Source organism: Phragmites australis, chromosome 14 (genome assembly GCF_958298935.1).
Source record: "Phragmites australis chromosome 14, lpPhrAust1.1, whole genome shotgun sequence".
Classification (NCBI taxonomy): Eukaryota; Viridiplantae; Streptophyta; class Magnoliopsida; order Poales; family Poaceae; genus Phragmites; species Phragmites australis.
The window spans coordinates 28,035,548-28,043,229 of NC_084934.1; positions in this window are offsets into that span (position 1 = coordinate 28,035,548).

Sequence of the window (7,682 nt, forward strand, 5' to 3'; positions counted from 1 at the left end):
AGCATAAACCAATATTTAATTAAAATTCTCCAAAAAAAACTTACTTTTATAACTTCTAGTAATTTTTAATGCATCAAATAAATTCCTAAAAATCAGAAAAAAAATTCACTAATATTCTTTTCATGTAATGTATTAATTTATAAAAATATTTTCAACCCTAGGTTATTTGGTGAAAAAATGAGTTTCTTTGTAATATTTTATTTATATGTATTTTTATTATTTTATGTGATATTCTTTTAGTGAACTTATCGTAGGATATTTGATATCATAAAAAAGATCATCACTACCTTGATCTCGCCTGTGAAAAAAAAAATCGAGGGCATGTGCCTCCATTGGTATAATAATGGCTCATACAAGCTTTAAGTTGTTGGTTAAATATTAGCTATGATTTGAATATAGCTTTTGTAGTAGTAAGATTGCTCTGCACAATAGTAAGGAGCTTACCTATTGTTTATGTAATTTTATTTACAGCTTATCATGTGCTATATATCTATCTCAATTGTTTTAGTCCAACTATAAGTTAGATATTAAATTCAAATCCCCTAAGTTTTTTTATTGTTATTTTGTCTAGATTTGTCCTTTCAGTTATTTATGTAAATTATATATATAAGTTACCCCTATCCTATGCAAACTTGTGATTTATAAAGTCGTATTAATTATCTTCCATAATTATACTTTCTAAATATGTGTATATTAGGCACCTACCTTAATTGTTTATCAGTTTATATCACATAACACCGATGATCTTTTAGTGAATTTATCTTAGTTATTTGGTACAATTTTTTATGATAATTTTTTAGTGAACTTACCCTTTGATTGTGCAGTATTTGGATGAATTTGTGCATGTTTGAATTCAAATTGAATTAAAAAGAGAATATCACGTGAAATGATAAAAATGCATATAAATGTAGTATGCTAAAGGAACTCATTTTTTTACCAAATAACCTAGGGTTGTAAATATTTTTACTAATTAGTATATCACATGAGAAGAATATTAGTGATTTTTTTTTTCTGAATTTTGGAATTTATTTGAGGCATTAAAATTTGCTACAAGTTATAAAAGTAGACTTCTTTGGAGAATTTTAATTAAATATTTGTTTAGGCTTTTTGGATCAAACCAATTAAAATAGATTGCTAGTGAGCTCTAATCTTCTTATAAAAACGTTTAGAATTTTTGAACCATCTAGTACTCTTAGATAAAATCGAGAGTTAAATAAAAAAATAAATACACACTTACATGCTTTGTACGAGCACAAACAGACCGCTCGCTCCTCGAACGAGCGAGATGTGGTCTGACTATATTTTTCATATTTCTTAATCTTCTGACCAGCGGGTATCACAAATTCTCGTCCAATAAACGAACAACGATAGACTATTCTTACCATTTATCAAAACCATCGTTTAATTTTGCAAATATTTAAAGAAATATATATATAATTCAATCGGAGGGAGCCTCTCCGCCTCGTCCAATAACACCTCGACTGAACATGCTCGTGGGCTGCTGGATGCCAAATCTGCTGCTCTTAGGCTGCATGACGTTACGAGCCGACGCGCTCCCCTGTTGTTATCTCCGTCTTGCAACAACCAGGGATGATGGATGAAAGCACAGGGATTCCTTTAGGTAGCACGCCCGTAAGTTCTGATGGTTAGCGCATTTTGAGATTCACGTCTGTCAGTGAATCAGGAACTAGGGATCCTCGAATCCTGAGATCAGGCCAGCAACCCGTCACGTGGCGCCTTCCCGCAGGGTTCACCTCCGCGGGGTACGAAAAGACTAAGTCCTAGGAGAGGGCGCTTGGGGCCATGAACAGTGGTCCCCGAGTACCCGGGTTCCCCGATGATCTGCAAAGACTAAGTGATCGGGAAGAGAGTGCTCGGGGAGATGAACAGTGACCCTCGAGCACCCAAGTCCCCCGACGACCAAGAGAGCCGAGCACTCGGTTCCTCGAGGACCCGAACAGTCAATTCCGGGAGAGAATGCTCGGGGCTACGAGCAGTGGCCCCCGAGCACTCGGTTCCCTGAGGACTAAGAGAGGGCGTTCCCGGGAGAGAGTGCTCGGGAAGGTGAACAGTGACCCCCGAGCACTCGGTTCCCCGACGGTCCAAGGAGTCCTTCGTCGGTGGCCCCCACAGAGGTCCAGCGATGAGGTGTCAGCCTGTGAAAAGGCCTGACGTCGCGTTTAAGAGAGGGCGTGGGGATATTTAATGCACGGGTCCCATCCCACGTCATTCGGCGCGCCTCGGGATAGCGTCGTGAGGCCCGAGGCGCCCCATCTACCGCCCTGCTGTAGCAGGCGTACAAGACCGCACAGGCACGCCGGGCCTTTCTACGGCTGCTCGTTGCCAGCGCCATCATGACGACTGAAGACCGGGCGGGGGGCGCGTTTTCAACCCCCCGTCACTTCGCGTAGAGGTCGTGATGACTGCCTTTCCATTTATGGTGCCTTGGAACTCGTGCCCTCCCTTTTGGGGCACGCCACCGCCGGTGAGTATTTAAGGGAGCCGGCAGGCACAGACAAGGACGGCTGATCCTGAAAGGCGCTCAAACTCTCAGGCAACTCTTAGAGAGCACATACGCTAAGACCAAAGAATACCTTTATACAAGCATAGAAGCTGAGACCACCGAAGAACAAGGAGCCCAAAGCTCTAGGATAGACAGACGTTCTTGTAACCAGCGACATTCCTGAGAGACATTCTCAGGGTATTTATAGCATCCACACAGGAGTAGGGTATTACGCTCAGTGCGGTCCGAACCTGTCTAAAAATCCCTCCAGTGCATTTACTGCGTTCTGCATTAGATCATTCCACCCCACCTGCCATTGCATTCATATCCATTTATTTCTCCGGCAAACATATTTAGAACCATCCCCCCGGCCGAATCTCAAAAAGGGATCCCTCAGGATCCCTGCGACAGGAGTTAACCCTCCGACAACGTCATTTCTCTCCCTCCCCCCCTCCTCCTCGTTATCTCACGAGTTAAGATGAGGTGGCGATGATGTAGGGTCTTCTTTGGCGATCCGACAATGTTAGGGTTCACGATTGGGTTAGAGTTTGTGATTTGGACATCATGCTCTAGAGGGAAGGCCAAGGAGGCTCAGTGGTGGGCGGTGGGTGGCATGGCGAGGCAGCGGTGACGCCACTCGCTACGGTGGTGGTAGAACGTTGATTGTGAAGGGTTGGTGGCGGGGGCGAGCATGCGCATCTGGTTAGCGAGGGAAAGGGTGACGATCGTGAATCCGGTGGTTCACCGGAGACAGAGGAGAAGAGTAGGGCGGGAGGTCTTGTCGGAGCTGAAGAAGAAAGCAAGAGAGAAGAAGGACGCGTGCAGGGAAGAGGGCGCGGAAACGTGGTAGAGGGAACAAGGACAACTGGCAATGTAGGTGTTTGCTGGTGAGCTACGCCGGCACTAGGGATGGTGAAGCGGCAGGGAGGCAGACATAGGGTGGAGGCGGAGTTCTCATGGTGAGAAAGAACATGGGCATTGGGACAATTTTGTGTGGACCGTGGGCCGCGCAAGCTGTAAGCTTCTCTCTGTCGATCTATGCAAAGGCAATCCCTGAAAGCATCCCCTTTCTCTCTCATTTTTGGGCTGAATTGCTGCCTATACCGGCTCACCCATTGCCAGCCGACTCACCAATAGCTAGCCAATAGGAGGGAGAGGGATCACTGTTTGCGACTCGATCGGCTGCGCCCAAATGTCAATGCCCAATGATTTACGAGACCAATACCAGATGCCACTGCCTTTACTTGCAAAACTGGCTACTAGACGATGCATTTATTTGGCATTTGATCCAACAGGCAAGCTTTAAACTCAGTGGTCCTTCTCTTCCAAACATGATTTATTGAATATATAGGATAAAATTTAAATAAAAATACTGATAAATATGGTAAATTTTTTCTACGGGATCCACCAGTAGAACTAGTTATTAGATCAATTCTCTTTGATCACATAGCTTAATAACATGAACACATAATGAAATATCACTGACCTTAATTTGGAGATGCCATCAGTTAGAGTACAGATAGCTTGAATATCAAGTAACTCTAGAGATAAGATGGTATCTAATCCTATCCTATCATAATAATTGGATCTTTGTGTATTCTATACCATATACTCTAACATCTCCTCCCCCTGCAGTCGCAGCGGGAGCGTCGCAAACAATGATACTGGAGAGGAAGACGAATGACATCCCTCCCGTAGTCGAAACAACGTGATGCAAATGCTGTGACTAGAGAAACCGACGAGTTACTCACGACGACATTGGCGATGAGGTTGTGTTGGACGAAGGCGGTAGAGGGAGGCGGAACCAAAGGCCTGGAGCGGCAACACCGGTGTCCTTGAGAGCGTGGCGGCGATGGTCGAAGAAGCCGGCGAAGAACACCTGAATGGCGCGACGAAGACCAAGGGCGCCGACGTGGCGCACAGGATAATGTTGTTGAGTGACGGTGAGAACCTTCGTTTGGCCGGACCGCGCCAGGGAGGGTGCGGTGGCACTGCGGAGGCATAGACCACGGGCAGTAGCACTGCAGCCCGAGGGTGACGCAGCGGCAGCCCTGGTGCTCGGGAAGATGCACGTACTCATGGACGAGGAGGACTTGAGCCGCTGCCGATCGACCGGGAGGAACCACGCGCAATCGATTGATCAGAACAAGGACACCCGAGATGGTCGAGGCATAGGCATCCGAGTGGTGACGACGATGAACCAGCGACAAGGGTGTGCGGACGGGGCAGCCGGACAGTGGCGCGTGAAGGCATCCCTAGGGCGTTGTGCGCCCAGCCATGCCGTACAGGTGGAGACGAGGAGCCGATCAGTGGACTTGACGCCGATGTTGGAGTAGAGGCAAGCGAGATCGACGAGCGATGGGCGATGCAAACCCGATCTCTGATCAGGGAAAAAGAAAAAAAAATAGCAGTAGATCGGGTATCCAGTGGCACGTGCCAACGGCGTAGCCACCCGAGCGACGGTAGATCGGGACAGCCTTCCATCGGCACGGGCATCCGACGTGTCGCATGCACAAGTGACGCGCGACAGATCGACGCGAGCATCTGACGCACAACACGCACAAGTGACGCGCGACAGATTGAGACAGCCTTCCATCGACGCGGGCATCCGATGCGCAGCACGCATGAGCGACGCGCGAGCATCCGAGCGGATCGGACGCACCTGAGCGGAGCCACCGAGCATATCAACATGAACGCCCGAGCGGAGAGACGCTGTTGCCTGAGCGACATGGCTGACAGAGCGAGGTGTACCGACACGGCACGACCGAGCCGTGTTGGATGACGCGAAAATAGCAGCAGATCAATAGGATCGGCCGCGAAAACCTAGCTACGGGTTACGCAACCCCTGGCAGAGATCATGGAGATCGATCTTCCCGGGAGCGTGCAGTGGAAGCAAAGCAATGGATCTGTGGCCTAAGATTAGAACCTAAACTCTTGATACCATGAAAGAGTACGAGGATTGATTAATATGATCGATGTATTGCATTCAACCTCGATGACTAAATATATAGAGTATAAATGATTTGGATATCAAGCATTCTTAGACATAAGATATAATCTAATTCTACCTTACCATAACAATCATATCCTTATGTATCCTATACCATATACTCTAATAGAATTGATTAACTGTGGTTGCCGACTAACCACCAATGAGGTGGAGTCGCCATTGATCATATAGCTCATGTGTGAGTCCACCGACCCCTAAGGAATCGGACAGATAATTTATTAGCTTGACTGAAAAGATCACAACCAACACTAATAAACCGGATTTATCGGATATACCGGGCCGACCGCGATCGCACCGTGCCGTCAAACGTCCAACAGCACCCTCCACATAAGCGAGACGGACGTATCGGAGGATCTCCCTCGTCGCACGCTCCACCTCCGACTGACGGACAACGCGCACGCGACGGCGACGCGCGCGCACAAGGTGCCGACAGCGACGCGCGCGCTCCAACGGCCCCATCCGATCCATCAGCCAGCACTAGGTTAATTAGCCGAACCAGCAGCTAGCCCAACACGGGACGACGACACTCGCGATTCTGCACCCCACCCACCTCGGCCGCGCTGTCCGGCCGGCGCGAGCCGCATTCACGCGGTCGACAACGCCGAGCAGCTAGCAAGCGCGCGCGGGCCCGAGCAGCAGGCACGGCAACGGGCAGCGGACTACCACGAGAGCTAGAACTAGCAGCCGGCCGGTCCTGCCGAGAGCGGCGCGCCGCAACGGCCAACCCGACCGCATGCCCTCACCCCCCGCTCGTTTTAATTCGATCGGTTTCTCGCGGCAGGACGGCCGAGGGCGACGTGTGCGGGCGCGTGGGGGCCGGGGCCGGGGCTTGGGCTCCACCGCGGACCGCGCGAGCGAGAGGGGGCAGGTGGGACGTGCGCGTCCGCCGGGCACGCGGCCCGGGTGGATGGGACGACCATGGGCGGACGCGCGGGGTGCGTACATTTCGCCGTCAGCCCGGGGCTGGCTCCGTGCGTGCGATGCAAGGCCCTGTTGCTATCGCCGCCGTCTACCGCTTCTGCCTCTGCTCTCTGCTCGTGCGTGACTGGCTGCTCGCGCACCGGCGCAGTACAGTACTTCGACAGATCTTGCGCGCTGATTGATTGGCGCGCCATTCATGACGTGGCGAGTAAAATTGGCCCCATCGTGCATTACAGGGGCGGATCCACGTGATAAGCCACTACTTAAAAAAGAAACAAAATTAACAATATGATACGTTAATTATGATAATAATAACGGATCGTAGTTGTAATATATCACCAGTTAGAAGTGACGGGTCAAATTGTGACCCGTTACTAATAACTAACTCATCAATAACGGATTATTCTAGAGAGTCATTAGTGACAGATCAAGTTGTGACCCGTCATTAATGATCAGTTTGATGAAACAGAGTAGATGGAATTTTTTAATTAATCAATTATTAGATGTATTGCTCACTCAGTTTACTATTACAACTTACTTAATTTTTTCTTATATAGTAAATATGTACATAGCGTGGTGCTACAATTTTTTATTTTTCTCATTTTTTGACCTCAGTAGTACTTAAGAATAAGAATCATTGTATATTTCTGCTCAAGTTTGATGTAATGTATGGTAACTATAGACACAAACACATGTTCCGAAAATGGTTCATAAACTTCAGGGGGCAGAACTCAATCTTTTAAACCGTTTTTGGCCTCAAAAAATTCATCTAACCCGACCAAGATATGAAGAAACAAATGTAACTTTTTCTGTAGATGTTGTAGAGTTAAAAACATCAAAATCAGAGTCTGTAATTAAAAGTTATACCTGTTTTACCAAAGACACTCCAGATTACCTATTTGGTAACATGATCATAGGCGACAGGTCATAACAGTGACCCGTCAGCTAATCAGTCATAGGAGACGGATCATAACCTTCGGCAAGAAAAGTTAAAAAGATAAAATATCTGCATCCTATCATAATGATGTGATAACTGAGGTGGTAAGGGGTATGCACGCGAGGGGAGGTCACGTGTTCGATTCCCACAAAATGTAAAGACTGAAGTGGTTTGAAAAATGGCGTGACTTATGGGGCATATATGATGGATGCTGTGTTGGGTGACTCAAGTGAAAAAATATATATTAATTTTTTTTTGTTAAAAAATGCAAAAAAATCATAAGTAACCGGTTATAACTTATACTTAGTCAT